Source organism: Anguilla anguilla, chromosome 12 (genome assembly GCF_013347855.1).
Source record: "Anguilla anguilla isolate fAngAng1 chromosome 12, fAngAng1.pri, whole genome shotgun sequence".
Taxonomy (NCBI): domain Eukaryota; kingdom Metazoa; phylum Chordata; class Actinopteri; order Anguilliformes; family Anguillidae; genus Anguilla; species Anguilla anguilla.
The window spans coordinates 13,915,873-13,939,837 of NC_049212.1; the positions used below are offsets into that span (position 1 = coordinate 13,915,873).

The 23,965-nt window shown below is 38.7% G+C and overlaps 1 long non-coding RNA gene across 1 annotated transcript; it reads right to left on the reverse strand.

Annotated features, from left to right (window-relative positions):
* Nucleotides 1-9,578: 9,578 nt before the first annotated feature.
* On the reverse strand, nt 9,579-19,541 carry LOC118210198. Its single transcript, XR_004761819.1, has 2 exons — nt 19,503-19,541; nt 9,579-9,964 (listed from the first exon to the last, which is right to left on the reverse strand). It is a non-coding gene; the product is annotated as an uncharacterized LOC118210198 (long non-coding RNA).
* Nucleotides 19,542-23,965: the final 4,424 nt, after the last annotated feature.

Here is a 23,965-nt window from a genome sequence, read left to right on the forward strand (position 1 = left end):
TAGACATCGCCTTTACAACAATAACAAACATGATTACACTGTATTATGGAGAACCTAAGGTTTACATAATGCTGATCCAGTAGGTTGTTTTGCAACTGAGCACTCTCTCTTTATCACACCCTACTGACTCCCTGTCAACACAGTAAACAGTCTGTTTTCCTTTGGGGTGCTGATAAGGGCACACTTCGGTAAACTGCCCTACAGAGGCAACTAATGCCAGTAATGAAAAGAGAACCAAATATTAAAATTACAATTTGCAGGACACTTTAACTCACAAGACTTGGAATTTGAATTTGCAAGACAACCCCCAAAATGCTTTACTGCTATGGATAATTTCATGTTTGTGTTTTATGATGCTAAGATTTAGAGTAGTTATGTGCTTAATTATGATAATTACCATCACACATTTGTTGTCTAATTAACGAAAGTGGACCAGGGAAAAAAAATGTAAAAATATCCACGGAGAATGTAATTGACTCATTCTGTGGAAAAAGAGATAATTGAATTTTTATGACAAAAACATTGCTTGACTTGGACACGGGACATCAAGCTCGTCTCTCTGAGGAAATATGCCATGTTTCTACCTGTATACTTTTACTCTAATTAGCAACAGTGCTGAGGCAGAGCCGGGGGCATCCTCACAGCTACAGTACAGCTAGTTTGGCTCCAGAAAGACACATAATAACATGACAGGGAAGCATCTCAGTCACAGCGACAAAACAAATATCTGCAGTAAAGCCACATGCCACTGCCTACTCTCATTCTTTTATTTATATTTATTTTTTGCTCTGATCTCTGTCACTTTTTTTTCTCCTTCATTGAACGTTTAATTTAGCCAGTGGTAAGGCGTAAGAACATATTGATAAAAAAAATTCCCTTTTGACTTTCAAATATTAATAAAATACTGTGGTCTGAGGGCAAATTAAATCTGAAATGCACATCGGCTTCAGTCAGAATGTGACTGTTTTAGCTTGTGACTGTTTTAGCTTGGAAAAAATGCAAGACAGAAGTTGGGGGAAAAGAAATTAATTGTAAAACCTTAACAGATTAACATTTGCTTATTTGTTACAAACTCAAAACAGTTACCTGAGCATGGAACATGTTTATTTCTACAGGATTATTTTTGTTTGTTTTACATAATGGGGGTCTACTATTAAAACACATGTAACCTTAAAGCTGCTGGGTGGCTCCTGGTTTAAAGCTAATTTTACTAGTGTGTGGATGAGCCCGTGGGTTTTTACTGAATCTAGATTGTGCCAGTGCCTACTGTAGCTGACAGCCCTACAGGCCACCTGGAGCATCAGCCAGGGATTGGAGTATTTTATTCTGCCAGGATGAGTCTCGACACACACCAGTGACCCCCACAGGTCCACTGTGTGCCCCCAAGTCCAGCTGTTCAGCTGCATATGAAGAGACAGGAAAAAAATTATGTGCAATCCCCACTTGTAAACTATAGTCTGAAAACTTGGAGCTTTGGAGAAGCATGCTTGTCTGTGCTCTCCTGAATCAACAGCAGATGCTGCAGAAATAGACACTGATAGAATGTGATTCCAAATCGGTGGTAAAGGGAACACAACCAGACATATACCAGCTGCAACTACATCCATTGTCACTGCCCTACTCATAGCCCAATTGCATGTCCACCTATGGATCCAGCATATCAAGGGTATCTAGTATCTGCTTTGGGATGGAATTTCAGGTACCCACTGCAACACAATTAGCAATTGTCCACCATGCTAAGGCAGAGGTGTCCTGATGTTGTTTTTTTTTTTTTTTTTTTTTTTGGTAACATTTGGTAACGTTTCCTGTGGACTTGGTTGAAATTTGAACAGTAATATGTTTGACTTCCATGGTTGGTTGCAATGCCACACAATAAATAAATAAATAAATAAATAAATAAATAAATAAATAAATAAATAATCAGATTATTTATAAGTGAATAGGCTCAATCCTCACCACCACCCCCCGCCCCACTAATTCCCCATTAACCTGTAACAACAAATATAGTATTAAAATAACCCTTACATTCCATGAGTTTTCCCCACTGCTTTTCTCAACTGCTAACCCCCTGTGTTTCACGGCAGAGGTTTCCCAGTGCCACTGCGGACACAATGTGCTTTGAGTCTGGCTTCAGAGACCGTGGGGCCTGTCTCGCTAATTACCAGGTCTGGATCCGATGCGTCATGGTTGGTAAAAGGACATGTTGTTAGCTGTACAGCTGAGTGTTTCTGAGGTTTCTCTGTAGATTTAGCATGACTGTCTGGGCAGTGAAGTGATGCCCCCTAATTAACCCCATGGGGATGGGTCCAAAGCCTGTGCTGGCTGTACCACGCTCCGAGCCCAGCAAGAGTGGAAATAAGCAGCAACCTCCCTGCGTGCTATGTTTTAACCCGGATATCAGGGACAACATAAATACAATTATTTGAATCACGTATTCAAATAATACCACCATAAATTAAAAAGGGACTAGGGCCTGAACTCAGTAAGATTTTTCCCTTTACATCGATTTAGAGCGCACAAAGTTTTTCGTTTATTTATTTGTTCTCCTACCGCCAGTTTTGTAAATTCATGCTGGTAATTGCTGAACTTGTCACACTGTGTATGCTGATTTTAGTACCTGCATTAATCTGTGAGTTAAAAGGGATTTTGCACTGTAAAAATGGTATCAATTAATTTTCTTACCTTGAGAAATGTCTTGACAATCAGAGCTTTCTGCAGCATATTTTTACATATTTTATTAGACCATCTAAGAGGGTCAACAAAGTCTCATTTCAGAATGAAAATATTTGAGAGTAATCCAAAGAGTATCTTTTTTTCTTAGAATTTTTTGCACTTTTAAATTTTTTTTATTAAATGTACTAGTAAAATGTTTGAAGCGATCTACCCAAGAAATGCAAATACAGTATAGTGGATTCAGTAAACAAGGGAAAAATGGATGGCTTGAGCCATTCAGTTAAAACTCCCATATCAACAAATATAATTAGTTTCATCCTTGTGAAGCTGTGAACATTTCACTAACTGCCAATATTTCTCCAAGTCTCTTAAACATATATTAATTAAATCGTACTGTCAATAATGAATTGCTCTGATCTGACTCAACTCTAAAGCAGCCTTCATTCACTAATCAATAGCACGTCCAGGTCTGTTGGATTTAATCTCACTAAACACATACATATCTTACCGGCAGCATACTCAGTAAATTTTAGTGATATAGTCCATGAAGGACCAAGGCCTCAAAGCACTTTACAGACAGTTTGGGCTCAGGGCCCAGGTCCCCTAAGGGCCCATGACCAACGATAAAGTGCTTGTAAATTTTATTACTACATGTTCATAATTTGTTTCATTATTCATTGAATTTTATAGCTGTGGGTAAGTAACGTTGAGCCTGACTGTTGGAATTATCACCGTGCGCTTTCCTTACTGTATGAATTAAGAGGAAGTACGTTTGGACCACTAAGAGCTACAAGAGAAACAAGGGAAGCTTCTGCTGCTCAATGCTAGTGACCAGAAAGGGAGATCACGGCTAGCTCTTAGACATGACCCATCTGCGTAGGAATACCGCTGAGAAGCATGGAAGGATATTTTGTGTGGGTGGTAAAGCGGCTTTTAACAGTTCTCTCACTCACAAGCCAGCAGACTACCGCCACGAGTTAACAGATATATAAACAACTGTGGTGGGTCTGTTTTCTTCCAGTTATTGTGCTGAGGTGTTTCCCATTGCGAATCAGTTCGTTTACAGAAAGTGGGGCTGGTCGGGGATGGGTCGTATGAAAAAGCACAGTACGCAAACACCTATAAACTTTGGGTGGTTTTGCAGTTCCGACCGATCAAAGAAAAGACGAAAGTACCCAAACAAAACTGACACCGCCGTACAGGTAGTAAAAGTTAAACAGGTCTGCGTCCTGTCATCTCTCCAAAAAAAACTTTCACATGGAGGCAGCTGTGCTCTGGGGCTCTGCGCAGAGAGAAAAAAAACTCACTAATAAATCAACTAACAGAGTTTATATGATTTTGGTTGGGACCAAATGTACTCCATTAGGGTTTTATTTTACACTGAACATTTTACTGTATGCGTCTCACCTCCATTAGAGAGCAGTTTGCACAGCCTCCTGCCAGTGCACTAGAACTCATTCATCATTTGTCAGTTATACAATCTGTAAAACGTGTTAAAAGGATAAAGGTTTTCCAGACAAATTATCTGATTTATGCCGATCCTGTGCCCATTACCCCATTATTCCCCATATCACAGTTTTGCTGCAAAGCTGTCCCTGAGATGTACAAAGCCCCCAAATCAAAGAGTAAAAAGGTTTCCATTGCAGTACACTAGATACTGGCCGGATAAACTTGTTTTCAGTGGAGATAAGGGCAGCTTATCTTTACTAGAAATGGCCTGCTGAAGAAAAGGAAGTTCACATTTATTTAGTTTGTAGGGGAGGAAAAGAAAAAACTCTGCCAGAAACAGATTTAAAAAAAAAAAAAAAAAAAAAAAAAAGATATGGCATGGCATCAAATCTATATACAAATAAATAAATAAATAAATTAATTAATTAATTAATGTTTTATACTGGACTAATTAGTTAACAGTATTGATTCTGCATGTCGGTAGTAAAATCCTGGAAAAGATTTGGGACATCCAAATGAAATTTCTAGCATACAAAGCAGTTGAATGTACTTTGGATATATGTATGTTTATATGAATATATCCAGGCCTAGGCAAAATTAGATTTTCATATAAATCTATTTATTAGTAGTATCAAGGTTTTATAATTTTTTTTCCAACTGGCTGACTGGCCATGATGGTATGATGTATTTAGGAGTCTCTCTTTTGTTTTTACAGAAACTGTATGCCAATGATAGTGAATATCTTTAGCAGAATGTAATGGGCAGCTAGTTGCATTTGACTGTCATGCCAACTTCAATAAGAACCATGGGGGAAATTTTATTGTCAATCTCTATACCTCATATTCAGTTAAATCAGGGGTCCCCCAAATGTTAGCACCACATGCCACCAATTTATTGCTAAATGGGCAGTGACACAACCTCAGAATGTCTAATTCCCCCACATTTGTTGAGATCCTGTACCACAAATCAAACATTGATTAAATCTAGTTTAAACAGCAAAGAGACATACTGTCACAGCATTCACTCAGTAAGACAGAACTTTGTATTTCTTTTAAAAAAATCATTAATAAAAGGAGTCTTTAATATGCAAAACGCTTTATTTTGTCTCAGCAGGAAGCCATGGCAGCGCCACCTCTAACAATATAAAAGAGAATGAGACTCCCAGTTTAAGTTTAATTTCTCAATTTCTGACTGGCACTTCTGCCACAGAGTCAGACTAAGTCAGATAAAAAGAAATGCAACTCAGATAAACCTAAATCATTCTGCACTATAGTAAGGCACACAGCAGAAACAGTTCATCTGTTGTCTGGCAGAACTTTTGACAAACATATGGCAGTCATACCTTATTGTAATTGACCTATATGAATGTAAGTCAACCAGTCAGGGTGCACGTTTTTTCCCCCTCCTGCACTTAGACAATAATGTCAAAATTTCAGTTTGAATACTTCATGTCAGCAGTCATAATCAGTGTTCCTTAAAATGACTTCACATAGTGCACAATTTTTGCAAGGGGACCTGGAATTCATATTCAGTTCTAAGGCCAAATTTACTAAGCCTTTTCCGACTATTTTCAGATGCTGATATGATGCATTTTGCCCCAGAAACACACGTCTCGTGTATCTTGTGCTTCTTAAGAGGCACGTGGGGTTAGAAGTGCAGCATGCGTGTGATCTATGCGAGTCATCGCAAGGTACGCTTAAGGGAGGACCACACAAATAACGGAGAGATATTGTAAGCCTGGCTGTTTATGTATTCCGTAAAATTTACCACAGTTAGCTAAATTAACGAGGGTCAATTTGCGTGTGACATTTCTCTGCCTCCAAAGAGCAGGGGTAAAACAAGGCGCAAGATGGAGACACAGGTAGAGGTATTGAAGACGCCCTGAGAGAATCTTTGCAAAAAGATTCACATTATTTCAACTTCCCGAGCAAGAAATCATCAAACACAACAGATTATTAATATGGATTATTATTAATTCATTATTACAGCCAAGCAATAAAGGCTGGATGTTTGTCTTGGAAAAAATTAGCTAAAGTCAGAGAGTAGTCACGACGTTATTAAAAATGTAAAAAAACATTTTTTTTTTTAAACTGAAAAGAGAGGCAGAGTGTTGAAAACATTATTTTATTTAATTAACCAATAGATTTTATGCGCAGAAATGGGGAAAAAAACATGCACAGCTGTGACAACAGTAAAAAGTGTATTTATTTTATTTTATTTTTAATCAGTGGGCAGTTGCCACTGGTACAGTAGGTAAATCATACAAATAAATGCACTGATCGGCTGGTGCATTAAATCACATTTGCCTATCATTTAAAAGAGCGTGCTTTTTGCTTTGCACAGAACATTCAACACAACTTCTAGTTGTTAATATTTTCCCACTGTAGGGAGATGACAATAGCCCTGAAACCAAATTAGTACCCCATTTAGCTTGTGAGAAGCTGAAGAACTATAGTCATGTTCTGCCAAAAACAATAAAATAACTTAAGTCTTTCACTACATGACTCTTTTTTGCTCAAAATTATGAGGAGTAGTAGCGATAAGAGTATCAGTATCGATAAGCAGCATTGGTACCTTTAAAATCTTAATAATACCCATCCCTAGTAATTATACCTCATAATTCTACTATTCTATTCTATCAATATCTGTGACTAAATATGGAAAAAAAATATACATATATCTTACCATTTGTTTTACACGTAAAGATGTTCATTTTAAGACTGAGCGGTCAATTACTGTCTTGAACAATCCATTTGCTAAAACAGTTATAATTTTTATTCAGTTTTGGATAGGTTTTTGGACCTGCAGATATCATAGACCTCAACAGTTTCATGAATCAAAACTGTTGATTTGTAGTGAAATATATAATAATGTTATGATTTGCAGCAATGCACAAAGCTGGCTAGATTTAGAGACATTAAGAGGTACCAGAATGCACTGATTACCTTTTGCTTCATATATCTTTTATAGGTCTGCATATCACCCTCAGATTTTGCACACTGTTGTCGAGGAGTTTACGATCCAGAACAAACTAAAGGACATCTTCATTTAACTAAAAGGCTGAAAATTGGTGAGATTTGGAATATGAATTAAGGGGTTAATGACTGAAGAACAGTGCCATTAAAATGTAACAAATCAACTATCTCCACCTTTAAAATTTAAGCCTTACTTTTCTGTCTTGAGATGAGTTTGAAATACCCTTCATAGATCAAGCCAGTTTAGCTTTTTTCCCCCTCAATCTGTCCATATACAGGGAAGTGAATGATAAATTGCATCATGTAGCAATTACCAATCACCAGCTTGTAATTATCAAAATCAGACGCTCAAAATCAGACTAATTGATTCTCCAGAATCAATGGAATCACTGCTGTCTGTCTTTGTGGGGCAGGAAAGTGTGCTGGCTGACAGTATCTGCAGTAAGTAAGTAAGTAAATAAATAAATAAATAAATAAATAAATACAATGTTCCATGATTTTGATTTATTCTCATCATGTCTACATCCTACAGCCTAGACACTTAAAATCTGGGCCTGCTGCTGCTCTTCTCCACCTAGTTGTCCATTGATTAATGATTAATATCACTGATTAATGTCACTGATTGGCCAGAACCCGCTCACTTGGTGTCCCAGGTCTAAATCAGTCCGTGATTACAGCAGAATGAAAAACCAGCAGTGCTGCGGGGCTCAAGGGCCAGATTTGAGTATCCCTGTACCAAGAACAATCCAAGAGAGGGCAGACGCATGTGTTCTCTCCTCGGGAAAAAAGGCCTCCTATCAGCTGTGCCTTCTTTTCACTCTGTCGTATGTTAGTTGAACTTTGTAATTGTGTTGGAACAATAAACTTCATGTGCATCTTGTCCACGCAGACTGAACGAACTCAATCAACCAGTGTTTGGATCTGGCTGAAAAAAAACATCACGCATGTGGATGCTGAATCTCCTTCATTGTAAAAAAACCATTGCAATATTTGAAAGAGCTCGAAGGTCCTTTATAAATGTGATGCATTCATTACTAAAATAATTCCCGGGCCAAGGTAAGTCAGGAAAGAAAGTATGAATACGGCAAGCAATCATGAAAAATAAATAAATTACAAAAAGCCAGCAGCAAAAATCTCCCGGAAAATTGCTACTTTTGTGTATAGTCATCATAGCAGCTACATCATGAGGCATTATAAAGTAATCACTGGGTTGTGTTCATTACTGCGGCGCGGAAACACAGTCGCAGCAGTAACGGAAAAGAGACATCAGTCACCGGGCCTTTTTAACCTACGGCTGAGTACATTTACCCAGCCTTGAAAATTCAGTGCATGCAATAGCTCTCAAAAGTCCAATGTCTGCCTTGGCTGCAGAATCCCACTGACAGTCCCCTCAAACGCCTATAAATTGTATGTGCTTTGAATCACAACCGTTTTAATGCATATAAATATCTAACCCCCCCCCACCCCCCCACCCCCACCCTTACACACACACACACACACACAACACACACACGCTCACCCTCCATAATCAGCCAGCTCCCAGATAAACAGAAACAGCAGGTCTTCATAACCTGAAAAGCACTGAAGAAAATCTTAATTTCCATTCATTCCAGTGGTAAATAAACGCCTGCTGCTAGCGACAGCGGGGTCTGGAGAGTGACTTGAACGCCAGAGCAGATCCGGGGATAGATCGCCCGTCAGAAGTGTGTTTGCTTGCTAAATGGAAGCGTGTGCGCAATGAACATGGCCCGTTTCTCCGAGGCCAACCCCACTCACAGAATTCAGTCCCGGGCCTCTGAGTACCTGCCCTGTTCATGAGAGAAGAAAAAACTAACGAGACCACTTATTATGGATTATCTGCGGCTTAATTTCCAGAGTATATCTGGCAACATAAACAAATCAATCAGATTTATTTTAAACCGAGGGTCAGTGAGAATAACATGGAAGTTGATGGAATGTTGATGGAAGTCATAATTTAAGCATTCACAGATTAGCATCATAATAATTTATGAATGAATTCTGTCAAATAGCTTGAACAACAAGCAGCAGTAAATGACCAATTATTCCAAGATGGTCCTCCTCAAAATACAACAGAAACAAGGATTCTTGAAATGTCAACATGATATGAGGGTAATATCCTGTGTCACAAAGGCCTCACTATGAGCAGAGCAGATTGAAGTAGGAAGGGAAAGAAAGAATGACACACCGGGAGGTTATACATAATACATTCAGGGATGTGTATATGAAGCCATCAACCAAATGCGTATACCTGTATACCACAGCTGCACCTTCCAGAGTTATTGAGTTGAAAGAGACCAGAAGAAATATTCAGAAAAAAAAAAAACACAGTAGCACAGGAGAATGATGCAGGGACACTGGTGTGGCTCGCCAAGACTTCTGGTGGCAAACAGACTGTTTCTCTGCGCATACATCTATCATTTATGCTGCAGGGCACCTGACACCAACTCTCACTCTGCTGTGCTAGGGAAATGCAAGTTTTTTATTTTTTGTTTACTGAGGTACAATATTCTCACAGCTCATTTTCCCTCTTTCTTTTGGCCCGACTTCAGCTTTTCTTTACATTTAGCGGGTTTCCATGTTTTTTAAATGAGCCTCCAGATCGTAATGATAAGCACGAGAAACAGTGATGTATTCAAGAAGCATTGTAATGCTTGCTGGCACGGCTCTTTTTTTATTTCCCATGAGTCCTCGATATTTATGGCCACCTCCACCTTGCTTTTCTCCTAACAGCCAGCAGATGAGTTCCTCTGCATGGAGCTAGTCTAGGGGTCTGTGGCCCTGGTCCTGGAGATTTGCTCCGTCTCTGTTTGCAACTTAGAGTCCACAGCCAGTGCAGACCAGAGACACTAGATGAGGTGTGAGAACCGAGCAATTATTTGGACATTTTTCCAGTGAAATGCATTTCTCAAAGTAAATGCCTTCAAACATTTCTTTATATTTCTTTTACTTGAATTGAGAATATTTCTAATGTTGTTTTTATTTTATTTTTTAACCAATTTTAATAAATAAAAAATCAGGTATTTTGATTTTTTAAATTATTGTTATCTTCCTCTTTCAGCTAATCGTTCGCATTCATGGGTGTGGTTTGTTCTTACTTTGCCTATTCCTTGGTTGGTATTGTACCTGAAGCCTGTCAATTGACCTTTAGAAAATGTATGATTGACACTGCAGGCCACCAATCCCTGCTTAGGAATGAACAACTTTATAGCTCCGGCAGTGTCTGCAACAATATAGCCGATAGCGGGGAAAAAAGAAAAAAAAGTTGCAAAGCTTCTGAACTTGCAAAACAGACTGCTTTATCCTGAATGTTTTGGGGGGGGGGGGGGGTGGGTTGGGTCAGTGGTTTGCTTGCATTTTTGCTATAACTATAGATCGGGATGTGAGAATTACAGGGTTCTCACTAACGTTTTTTTTTCTCAAAAATGAGTTATGAACAAATAAATTGCATATTTATCATCTTTGCCTATATAGTGGTTAAATTATGTAAAATATATCAAATCCAAGTGTAATTCCCATTTTTAGGAAGTCCTGAGTTATAAAAACCAATGAACCGTCAAGAACTTTAAAGCTCAATATCTCAGACAGATACCCATAATTCTCAGTGTCAATAATTTACCTTTCTCCTTCCCCCTTCCTGATAGTATCATAGTCTTCGATTAATGTACTATGCTGAAACATGAATCAATAGACATTAAAGCAGTGCCTGGAGTCAGATTCAGAGTATGAACTGAAGGGAACCAATTAGCAATTGTTTTGGGGCCAAATCAAGAAAATATTTATTGACTTTAATTATAAATGATGGCCTAATCGTAATGAACTAAGATTCACTTGTTGCTAACCCCAGATTTGCATGAGATAAGGAAGGGACTAGCTAAACCAGAACAATGATGGAATAATCCCGTTTTGTCAGATCAACTGCAACAAATCTAATATGATTATTGTGCTTTAGCTGAACCCATTAATTCCATACTGATTAAGCATTGGCCTGGAAAACATGCCCTGTTGACCTTTATTTTGTGAAAGACTCACCACATTTAAGAGGGATGAATCCATTCAGTTTCATTGAAATGGGGCCTATGGGGAAATAGCTGCCTGCTATTCCAATGGTAAAAATTATACTGGAGTATAGATTTTATTTGACCTTCGTTTGCCTCTCAGGATGATAGTATACGCAGGTTAAATAGTCTTATTTTCTACTTATTAGCCTGTAAGACCTGAGCTGTCATGACAATACTACAGTTCAGGTCATTGCCCTTGCCTGAATGCAGAGTAAGATAAATGCAGTTAGCTATCTCCTGAAATATGTATCTGAGCAAAATAATAAATAGAGAAATTAGAGGGTGCAAACACCAATCCTGTCTGTTCTGATGTTTGCTTCCTCCAAGAACAGAGGTACTTACTTCCTTGCTGTTTATTGTCATTTACCTGCGTCTGCTTGCATATAGTAGTTTAAACTTTAAAAATCCATGAGTCAATATTTCCAGAGATCAAGTCTAAGATCTCAGCTTAGCTGAGTTTTAATAGCTTTCATATAAGCTTTGTTCTTAAAAACAACTTGGCTCTTGGTCATCATGGGACCACTCTTAGAAATTCAGAGTAGTACCATAGCTAGATCTTTTGCAGACTTTTTTTTTTTTTTTGCATCGCTTCTAGGAAGGTATTCATAGTTTTCCACAATTTGGCTTTGTGTTAAGTTACTCGTGATATACAAAATAAATATTTGATTTGATTGCTTGAATAAATGATTGAACGAGAGCTTTTGTCCTCTGTTACTTCAATAATGCGGCAGTCTTTCAGCAGGCATACCTCTGTGGTTTTGTTGCAGGCATTTGTGAGTGAAACTGTAAAATAATTTTGGCTAAACATTAAACTGAGCCTTCCTTCTGAACATGAACGACAGCGCCCGGTGTCTCATCACTCTAAGCGGTGTTGACAATTGTGTCTCCTCCATCTTGTCAGAAGCCAGCCTTCCTCATTAGACTTTTCTAAATGGCCTCAGACTGGGAAAAGTACTTTATCCCGTAATTCAGCCAGATTTGAAGATGTAGGCTCTTACAAATGGCTCATTAGGCCCCCACTGCTGTGCCACAACCTTTGGATGTACTCCAGTTTAGTTAAAACATTATACAACTTTTACTTACTCTGCCAAAATAAAGAGTCTCCTCTTTCTGGCAGAGCACGTAAGGAGTTGTAAACTATGAACAAGTCACATAATCAGTCTTCAAGAATATAGTGACCACTTCTCTAGCGGTCTGCTAGAATAGGTAATCTTTCATTGCAGCATTTGGGTAACCTTCTGTGTATTCAAGGAGAGCCTACCACTTAACATGATTTAATGTGCTTCTGGTCAATTGGAATGTAGGTACACAGGTAATGATGCACACCTGCTTCGCAGTGTAACTAATGACAGTGTGATTAAAATGAGGACAAGAGGCCCCCAAGGTTTATTTTAAAAAAAGTTTTTTCTCCCCACAGTTAGTGAAGGCAAGGCTGTAGGGAGAATGTATTACACCTCTCATCCAGACAAATGTCCTGAGGGTGAGAACAGAGTTTTTCTTTAACAATGGTGCTGATGGACTATGTGCTTTGATATCCAGGATGTCAAATCCACAGAACCCTACCTTCCCAAAGAGCAGCATGATCCCACTTTATATCACAAAACAGCCAGTCTGATGGAATGAATACGCATATTCAGCATTGTCCCCTTAGAAGTATCCTGTATATCCTCTAGTATACACCCACACGATTTACTGCAGTGTACTATACTGGCTTCTTCCACCTCCCATTGTCCCAGGGAATGCGTTGATTGGCTGAAGTACAGTAGTTATAAATTCCTGATCATAATACATGTGACAGTTCCATGGTCGCTTGGCGCCAGAGCGTTCCACCTCGCTGTGGAGATGGCCTCACGCGGCACACCATGACTCTGAAACATCTTTGATCTGAACGCACTGCTGTGCGGGCATCTGTGCTGCCAGGCTGTCTGTTACAACGAGAGGCCGTCCATAGTATCCAGAGGAAGAGTGGAAGCTGTCACTAAAGCTCTGATCCAAGGTCGGGTGTTTCCAGTCTGTTGTCGTTTTTTTTTATTTTGCCACCTCACAAGGCTCCACAAATATTTTTATGTCACATGCTCGTGTCACTGGTGTGGCACTATCTTGCCCGAAGGGTCCAGGACTCTCACTTGTAGAAGGAGAGAGCAAGAATGGTGCTGGACAATTTCTGCCAATGGGTAGGTCTCCTCATGTGACTGCCAAAATGTTGGGGATCTAATTTATCTTCTGATTTAACCAGTGTTTGATGTTATTCATGTATTGTTTTTTTGTTTTGCCTCTATACTCCAGCACATTGGATTTTAAATAGTGAATATGAGGTTAAATTTCATATTGTCAGCTTTAATTTGAGGGTATTTACGTCCTTACTGGGTAAACTGTGTACACATCACCGCTGTTTTTATACATATGGCCAAAACAAACTGAGTCACACAAGGAATAAATGCAACACTGCACCTCTTAGGTGCATTAGGGAGCCAGCAGAGCATTATAAGCTGAGGAAGGATTTTTAAGTAAGTGAGAGTGAATGGTGTGAAGGGGTTCATTTTAAAAATCAACTCAAGAGTTCAGTTTCAACTCTCAGAGAGAGTTAAAAGTTCAACTCCATATTCCAGGGAGTTCATTCCAAAATTTACTGTTCATAGCGCTGAAGGATGTGAACAAAAAACACTTAACACAGACTGTGAATGGAGGAAGTGAATGAAGACGGTTCAGGTTTGTGGTCTAGAACAACAGGAATGTATCTCAGACATCGGATATAATGTGTACCAGCCACATACATTTCCCAGTCAGCATAAACAAAGGTTGGACAAAAAAATTATCTGCAGTGGCCTTTTAAATCCATACCCATACTTCACTTCACACAATGTTTTCAATCAAAATAATGTGCTGGTGCACTTTCACTTGAAAACAATGATGCAACAGCCCAGGGGTCACTTGAATTTACTAATGTGCAGTAAAGCACTCTGGAAGTGTGTTTAGCAGGCACCGAAAAAGGAAAAAAAAACCCATATGATCAAAGAGACTGGCATATTGTGTGGTCTGAGAGCCAAGCACTTATATTCCAGTGCAGATGAAAGAGCTTGCTTTGAGGCATACCCTAGAGAAAGCTTGCATTTGCCAATGTCACATCCTGTCAATAATTGAGCGAGTGGTGAAACTATCCGTGAATATTTAAAAGTGGAAATTCTGACAACAGGTTGCACTGCACAGAGATAGATGGGGGGGAAACTGGGATAAATTAAGAGTTTTGAAAATCAGTCAGAACTCCTGTGCAGCAGTGTAATTGGCACCACTGGAGCATGCAGAATGAGTCCTGTTTAAAAGCTAAGCTCAATGATGTCAGTATTCGGGGATCCATCGTTATTCACAAGACAAAACAACAAGTTGCAGACAAACTCACAACTGTGTTGAAAAGGATAGCAGACTAGCTGACTTACTCTCGTGTATCCAAAACTGTTTCTGTGTTAATAAGAAAAAAATGGCTCCCTCTCTCCGCAAATTACAGTGAAAGGGCAAAATATTTAGAAAGTTTTGTATTTTAAATACTTAGGTGTTATCAAGGATAGTACCTTAAGTTCCAAGAAACATGTAATGTTTAAACGTGTGGATCGATTAAATATACCTTGGCCCAAATTAGATTCATGTGACATCAAATGAGCACAGATGCAGCAAAGGTGAACATGCACGCAATGGAATTTTTTCATTTAGCATATTGTACTACCTGGTTACAGGAAAATGCTAATACTTTTAAACCAATTTGTACATTTTATAAACAAATGCTGAATGCATTTGGCCGGAAAAAAACTATATCTAATCATCACTGCAGTATCTATAAGAGGCATAATCTCCTGACGCTCAATAATTTCATTTTCACGTGAAATCTCTGCTCATTATATAGGATTATTCATGCCTTAGCTCCACCACCCCTCAAACAATATGTAAACAGCAACCCTTGTTTCAGATTAACCAGTTCAACCGCTAGAGGTGATTGCTATACACATTTTTGGTCACCAACATTTGGACAGCCTGATTTTTCAATTAGAGTAGTAGAGATGTGGAATACTATACCAATCCATATTAGACAGCTACACAGCATTTACAGTAGCGCTAAAACAATGGCTGAAACAAAATCAGATGCGTAATGCATGTCAGTTTAGAAGGCTAAAAAATGGTCTGCGTGGCCTGAAGTGAATTTATGATTCTGTGATGGTCTAGGCATCGTGACTTTGGTGTTTGCTATTTGTGTCGTGTTGCTGTCTATGATTTTTTCACCTGCTCTTAATGCTGTAACGTATGAACTTATGATTGTGTGCTAAGGCAGGATTTATACAATAGGGCTAATAGGTATTTTAAATCTGTAAATATTTCTCAGGGGATGATACCTATTTCAAAAGCACTAAAAACCAACTTGCAAGGATTGATCATTTAAAGATATCCTCCATCCAAACAGCATTTAACAGCCAAGCTTTTAAGCTTATATGACAAGAAGCAAAGATAATACAACAGAAACTTTCTTTTAATAAAAAAAAAGGCTAGAATTTAAATGGCAGGGTACATTTCGTTTCCCACGGAGGCTTGTGCTTACAAATAGCATATAATTATACTTTTTTTCCCCCCCAGCCTCCCAATGAAATGAGACCGCCCAATGAAATGTTATGCCTATTCGTGTTTATAATTTCTATAAATTGAGTCTTAATCATTCATAACATGTCCCAGTTCACAGCCAAAGATTCACATCTAATCAGAGCAAGAGGCACGCAGACTGATCGTTACTAGGTCTGCACCATCAATTTGTGCCACTCCATTCACAATGTATCATTAATGGAGACAATGAAACTGATAAGCAATTTACATAACCTAATGTCCTTTAAATAGTTCCTTATAGGATTTTAATGTAAGAGAAATGGAATGGGCACCTCACATAAAAATCAGTTTCAATTACAAAAGTGGTTATTAAAATTAAGAAAATTACGAGAATTACAAGGTGATGATGATGTAGTCATTTAAATAATCTTACTTCTGAATTATTCAAATCACAATTATGAAGGGGACAGGAATGGTCTTATGATTATTAGTTATTATCCTATTTCATTAACAATTCTGTACAAGCCACTAATTGTGATCAAAGATGCCAATAGATTTGAAAGCTACATCTATAAATGTACACGTACACACACACACACACAGTGCCAGGAAAGACTAAAAGGATTTAACGCTAAGCGAATCTAAAAAGAAGAAAAAAAATCTCTGTCCAGGCTGTCACAACTTGACCGCAGGCAGTTTTAAATAAACAGGATATGTGCAATTGTATTCGATCAATTTGAATACATAATGCTTAGCCTACCCATCAATCAAGAAGAGGGGCAGGGATGTTGACTTGTTTACGTAGAAGCAGGTTTTTACCGACTTCTACATCATGAATGTGGGCGAAACACAACTTACATTTTTCACCTTTGGGTGGCTGTGCATGGCTCTTTTGTTGCACAAAATGTGGTGGTAGGTCTTAATTTGATTTTTTTTTCTTTATATGACTAATGCGATGTTGAATGGAAACAGTACACTTGGCTTTAAACAAGGGTCATCGTTTAAATCTGTCCGCTGAATATCAGATTTATTTTTCTCTATTTCACTCACTGTCTGTAGTTAATAAATGAAAAAAAGTGCATGCCTTCCGGTTGAAAGTGCAATTCGAGTTAAATACGCATGAAAAAGTAATACATGAATTTCTTTCATTCAGCCAATAACGTGTAATGAGTACTGTATCCTGACATTGCCAGAGGGCAAGGTCACTCTTCACAGCCTTTTGGCCTACATATTTGAAAGATCAGCAAACGAAAAAAGAAATCCTCTTTCTCAAAGCACAGATGTACTCAGATGTACTCAGGAAGAGAAAGAGGGCCTGATGGCTCTTTCCACATTTCCCTCAAAATTGATTTCCAGACCAGCCGAGGACTAACATGCTGATGCTCATGGTTTTCGGAGAGAGTTCCACTCTTTTGAACCCAATACATTCCGGTTCCGGCTGGCAGGGTTCTTGGGAAATTAGATGGCGAAATAACCCTGCACACCTCTTCTCCCAGCTCAGTGGAGCAGCGCCCCAACACCCCCGTTTCCCTGCTTCCCGCCGTTACCTGAAACGGCCGTCTGTTTGCTAGCGCAGGTAACTCAGGGCTCCACTGCAAGGCTCCCTCCGCTCTCCTGGGAGAGCTGACATTAAAAGCAGCATTCCCAAGGGTGACGGGCAATCACCTGATGCAGCCGTTGGCTAAGAACCACTCAGACGTGTTCCATAAACAACATCTGTCTTTCCCATGAACTTGGCAAGGAATATGCATTGTGAGTGTGTGTGTGTGTGTGTGTATGTGTGTGTGTTGCTAACACAGTGCCTTCCTCCCCAGAAGCAGTCTTGCATCGTTTAATGACAATATGATCCATGTAATTCATCATCATAACTGAAATATATCAGCTTACTCATAAATCTGTCTCTCTCTCTTTTCTTACCTGTCTAGTTCTCTTTAGGTTCTCTTTAATCATCCATCTTCAGAAATTTGTTTAATACTTGTTTAAAAAAATATATCGAATTTACTTTTGTTTAAGTTGCCAATCCCCTTACCATTCATTGAAGATAAAGCAAATAAAATGAATCCAATTAGATGCCAGGATATCCGCGCAGCACACGTTACCTTGGTGATATATCCCGATAAAAAGTGAGTCAGCTCCATGATATGGAAAACCCTGGGTTAAACCTTAAATTAGCTGGCTAACCTCACAATCTGGCTTTATAGTATACCCCACCCTCCTCCCTCACTTGGGGACTGACTCAGGTAAAAATCCTTATCTTTATAAATAATAGACAACCTGTAGGTTTACTTGGAGGACCGGGTTTCAATATTTTAAATATAATTTCAGATAGTTCAGGGTTTACCCCTCATGGAGAGCTTTGCGATTCTGTAAGGTGCTATGTAAAATCTATTATTATTATTATTATTATTATTATAGAAATTGTACTTTATTACTTGGACATACCCAGTCAAGAGTCAATGAATAACAAAGGCTAATAGCTCAAACTATTCTACCTGCCACCTAGTAATTAATAGCCTCTTCTGAATACATCTGTCCTTTTGGCATGGAATGCCAGCTGCAATTATCCTAGTGTCAGCCATCATACCCATCAACCGAGAATTCACTCGCGGAAATGACACGTTTTTCCCAGAGAGGTGAAAGCTACTCAGACATGATGCGAATGAAGACCAGCAGGTATAATTAAAATGTAGAAACAGCAGTAAAATGCTACATGTGAAGAGTGAGAATTTTAAAGACAGTAGAATTACCCACATGTTCCTGCAGACCATGTGACCACAGAATTTTTAGGAACCTGAAGTGAAAGGTGTGGTCTGACAAATATTTTTTTATTACAGTACTGTTAGTAATGAGATCTTTTTCCCAATGTGAAAATACCACGTCTGATCTTTGAATTCAGTTCACTTTTACACTCCTTTGTTCACCAATGTATACAATCCTATGCCATGGCATTACTGAGTCTTCTAAAATTTTCCTGACTTCTCACCCGTTTTGTAGTTCCATGATTTACATTACATTACATTACAGGCATTTGGCAGACGCTCTTATCCAGAGCGACGTACAACAAAGTGTATAACCATAACCATGATCCACAGTAAATGTGTATGCATTACCATGGGTTGGGCAAAATAGGACCAAGACCTCTGAACTGAAACAGACATCTTGGTCCTATTGTGTCCTTTTTTTTGGCATTATTAATGCACTTATATGAACAGTGAAAATATACGGCAGACAAGCAAGAAATTGTGCATCGCATCAAGGCTGTATTTCCACAAACACATGCTGCTACTACAATAATACTCTCATATGCAAATCCATTGTAGAAAAATTGATAATTATGTACTTGTGTGATTTTTCATGTTATATTTACAAAAACAATGCATAGTGGCAATTGGCATATTGGCAGTTCTGCCGTTCCTGCAGATAAAATATCATATCACGCGATATGTAAGTAAAAACAGAAGAGCAACTCTTCCTCAGGTGAGAATGTCAATGCAGGATGTGATCAGACTGTGTCAGCAAGAACAGTCTGTCAACAACTACATAGAGCAGGATATTATACAGTAGTAGGGTTTCACTGCAAAAACCACTCATTACAAAAACGAGTGCACATTTGAGAGTTCAGTGTTGCAAAAATCATAGGCAGTGGTCTACAGAGAAGGGGAAAAGGTGATATGGTCATCCTTCACCATATTCTCGGCAAGTGGGTGAGTGCATGTGTGGCGTAAACCAAGAAAATAGTACAGACCTGAATGCTTGACCCCTACAGTGAGGGGGTTCGGTGGCTGTGATATGCTGTGGGGGGCATTTTCCTGGCATGGTTTAGGTCCACTTGTCTCCTCAGAGGGAAGGGTCACTGAAAATCAATTTTTAAAAAAGTTATTCTGAGTGATCTCCTTTATCCTATGATGAAAAATATATATCCTGATGGGAGTGATCTCTTCCAGGATGGAAATTACCCCATCCACAGGGAACAGGGGGTTACTGAATGGTTTGATGAATACGAAAATGATGTGAATCCTATGCTATTGCCTTCACAATCACCAGATCTCAACCCATTGAAACACCAATGGGAGATTTTGGACAGACACCTGTTATACAGTGCTCTCCACTACCATCATCAAAATAGCAAATCAGGGAATTCCTTTTGGAAGAATGGCGTTCCAGCAGAATTCCAGAGAATCTATGCCAAGGCACACTGAATCTGTTCTGGTGGCCTTGCTAAGACACTTTATATTGGTTTTTCCTTTAATTTCTCTCCCGTCTGTATAAATTATTTAGTTTATGTCCATTTAAAAAAAAAAAAGGTAAAACATTTATCTTGTTGGTCATGTGTTCAGGTCCGTGGCGATGAGGTGAGTTGTTACAAAATGAACACGATAGAATATTTGATTATTTTACATTTGTTGTGTACAATTTTGTTGGTTTTCATCAATGTAAAGCAACATATACTTCTATGTCTTGGAAATCCATGTCCAGCCAACCATTATCCATTGCTGCTTATCCTGGTCAGAGTTGCGGGGGGGTGCTGTAACCTATCCCAGCATGCATTGGGTGAGACGCAGGAATACACACTGGACAGGTTGGCAATCTATTGGAGGGCACTCAAACCACTGCCTGCATGTCTTGGGACTGTGGAAGGAAACTGGAGTACCCACGCAAATATGGGGAGAACACGCGAACACAGAAAGTGTTACCCACTGCACCACCATGCCGCCCTGGAACTCTGTGTTACACATTTAAGGTTACTGTGTCATTCAAGGACATTTTCAGACCACTTCCAAACACATTCTGTTTTCACATAATTTTATCTACAGGTCACTGACCAAATGCACACTTATTAAATAAATTATGTTCTCCATAGTAGGACATTTTCCTTTCAATTTGATTTTTAAACTAGTTCTGCTTTTCTGGGTTGGCACTATATATTTGTTATGAAATATTTTTCATGAAAAAAATGGACAAATCATCTGTCATAATTCAGTTTCTGAACAAAAGCTTGTTTGGAATTTTCCGAGATGGGCACATTTTCCAGCACAAAAAAGCTTTCAGAGCAACGGAAATGGGGCCAGATATAAATTATGCATTTTATTTTGTTTTTATCTTTAGCTTTCATGCTGTTCTTTTGTGATTGAACTTATTAGCTGGGATTTTCTCTTTACCCCAGTTGTAGCTGTGGAATTGTATCTCAGTTTGCCATTTTCTCATTCATACTGAGATCTAATTTATGAAATTCAGAAAAAATAAAAATAAAGTTCTCACAAATGTCTCCTTCAGGGAGAATTTTCACAATAAGCTTTAATTGTCAACTTATATATGTCCTTTGCCTTCAGTGGTGGAAGCATGGGGGGGTAGCACAGGGAAGTATGCTCAGAGGTAGATTCACTCTAAACTCAATAAGATTCAGTTTTTCAGTTTAAAGTGAAAGATCACAACATACGTCACAAATCAAGGCGTAAAAAGAATAAAAGAGCCAGACACAAAAGAGTTAGGAACATATAAGCTGTGAAAATGAATTAAATAAGCTGTTAATAATGATGGAATAAAATCATAAATGAGAATTAATACACAAAAACTGCTAAAACTGAACACACAAATAAACAGATACAAATTAATTGCCAGGGGTATTAAAAGACTGAGGTCAGTGGAGGTATAAGAGGCTATAAAAAGTGTGTTTCCCGTGTGATTTTAAAATTGTGACAGTTTCTTATTCCCTAACTATAGCAGGAAGACATACAGTGGGAGTTTGGCAAGAGAAGGACCGACCACCCGCCAACATTTTGGAAATGCTGGGAATAGTCAACTGGCCAGCGTCATTGGAGTGTAGGGCACAGGCTGGAATATAGAGCTAACCCATGTAATGCTGTATAGGAGGACATTCATCTCAGTCCAATATTGTACTGGAGGAAATGCAGCAATGCAAGGATGGGAGTAATGTGTTCTGTTTGCAGTCATGATTCTAGCTGCTGAGTTTTGGATAAGTTACAGTTTACTGAGTGTAGCACTTGAGCAGCCAAACAGCAGTGCATTATAGTAGTCTAACCAGGAAAAATTCATGAACCAGTTTTTCAGCATCCTGCATGGAGAGGAATACATCACAGTTTTGAAATATTGTGTACGTGATAGAAGGCTACTTAAATGTTCTTAAAGGGGCAGTTATCCGAAAAATTTAAAATAAAGCAATATTTCCACTTGCCGGTGTGCTATCTATCCATCCATATACAGTAGTTTTGCTGAGATTTGACAAGTTTTCTAGATATCTGTGCACCCTGATACTATGGACCTCAACAGGGCCATTGTTTGTAGCACTCAATGCGCCAAAAAGTTACATTAGAAAAACTCATCGGCAATGTGTATTTTCAAGTATAATGACATGGTTACTCATGAACATCCACAGACCTTTTTGTGCACGGTTTCATCAAGAACTATTTTCTACCAAAGTATGCCAACTGTGCATATCCATGAAAACCAAAGCTACCAAAGCACCCAAAAAGCATCTGGTTTTGTTTCAACATGGTTATCCAGGTAGAGGACAAATCCAAGCGTCTCACCATGTTTTGAGGTATAACTTTACAGCTGTAAATTTTAATGGTTAGAATGGAAAATTTAGATTTTTTATTTTAGGTAATTTGGATATAGCTCTATCATTCTTCAAAATGCTGCTGCCAAGGTTATGTTTTTTTTTTCGTGCTTGCCCTTGGAAATTTCTGTGAGAAATATCTTATTTTCAGTGTTCTTTTGCTACACTGTGAGTGCTGGCCTCCAATGTTGGAAAGGTTTTATGTAAGGTATTGTTGAAGAATATGTTCTCTACTGAGAGTAGTGGGGGGGGGGGTGGCTAAAATGCCTTCTGTTGTTTGGACTGTTATTGCTTGGTTCAAAGCATGCTGTTAACAGTCGGGCACAGTAGAACTTCACATTTCAAGCATCCAAGGTAAAAGAAATCATAGGCTAATCACATCCCCATTTAAAAAGCTCCATTACCAAATGGTATTGTTTGCTTTTTTAACTGACAAGCTCAGACAATGTAAATTGTACGAAATCTAAGCAAACATGCTCAGCATTAATCAATGATGAAAAAGACAGGGCTTCACAGAGCGAATCACTGGGCTTTGTCATGTAATATGTGTTTTCCCAGGAATTTACATAAACAAAGAGGACTTTTCAGTACTTTAACAGGCTATTAAAGGCTACTCCCTGCACAGGGGCCATGCTTGTCCACCTAGGTTTGCATCTGGCAACATGCAGGCCCACCAGACTATGCACTGAGCTACAGTGCTGTGAAAAAAATATTTGCCCCCTTCCTGATTTCCTCTATAACCACATATTTGGTACACTGAATGATGATCATTCACCATAATGTAATATTAGACAAAGGCAAACTGAGTAAACACAACACACATTTTTTAATTATTATTTTATTTATTTAATGAATAAAAGGAAAAAAAAAAAACTTTTCTTTGTGCATCTAGAGACTGATGACGGTCTGATGGAACTGGTCTGGCCGAAACGTTCATTGTTCGGGTGTTCGTTTGCTCTGCTTTACGAGCATTATGGACTTTAAAATAAATGACATTTCTGCTGAATCCTCTTCGGATACCCTCCATTTTTATACGCTAGTGGGCGGGTATTTCACATTTTTCCAAACCTTTTCTTTGTGCATCCAGACACTGATGAAGATCTATGACCAGAACATTCATTGTTTGGTTGTTCTTTTCGAACACTATGGACTTTACAATACTTCTGCTGAAGCCTCCTCTTCAGATTTATTTCCATTTTTATACACTAGTGTGCAAGTCTCTCATTTTTCCACGTTTGATCACATTAGGCCAATGCACCTGGTTTTATGCTTCAGATCCATGTGGGTAAAGACAAAGGTGCAAAAGTTCCTTACAGTGTTCCATATTATTAGTGTAGCCAAAGTCAATACAGAGCTCTCTAGACTCTGCAGAAAGGGCACAGAGAGAAATTTAACAGCCCAAAATACTCAAATAACAAAGCTGTGGGCTGACTGCATCATACATTGATTCAGAATTGACTGCGTCTCCAAAGCTGGGTAGGCAGTGCAAACACCAGAGCTCCCACAGAGAATTTGACTCGCTGAAATTTCAGAGGAAACCAATAGTACTAACATACTAATACTGCTTAGACCAATCATTTATTTTATTTATTTATTTATTTATTTTGTAGGGTACTGGTAAGGGTAATATG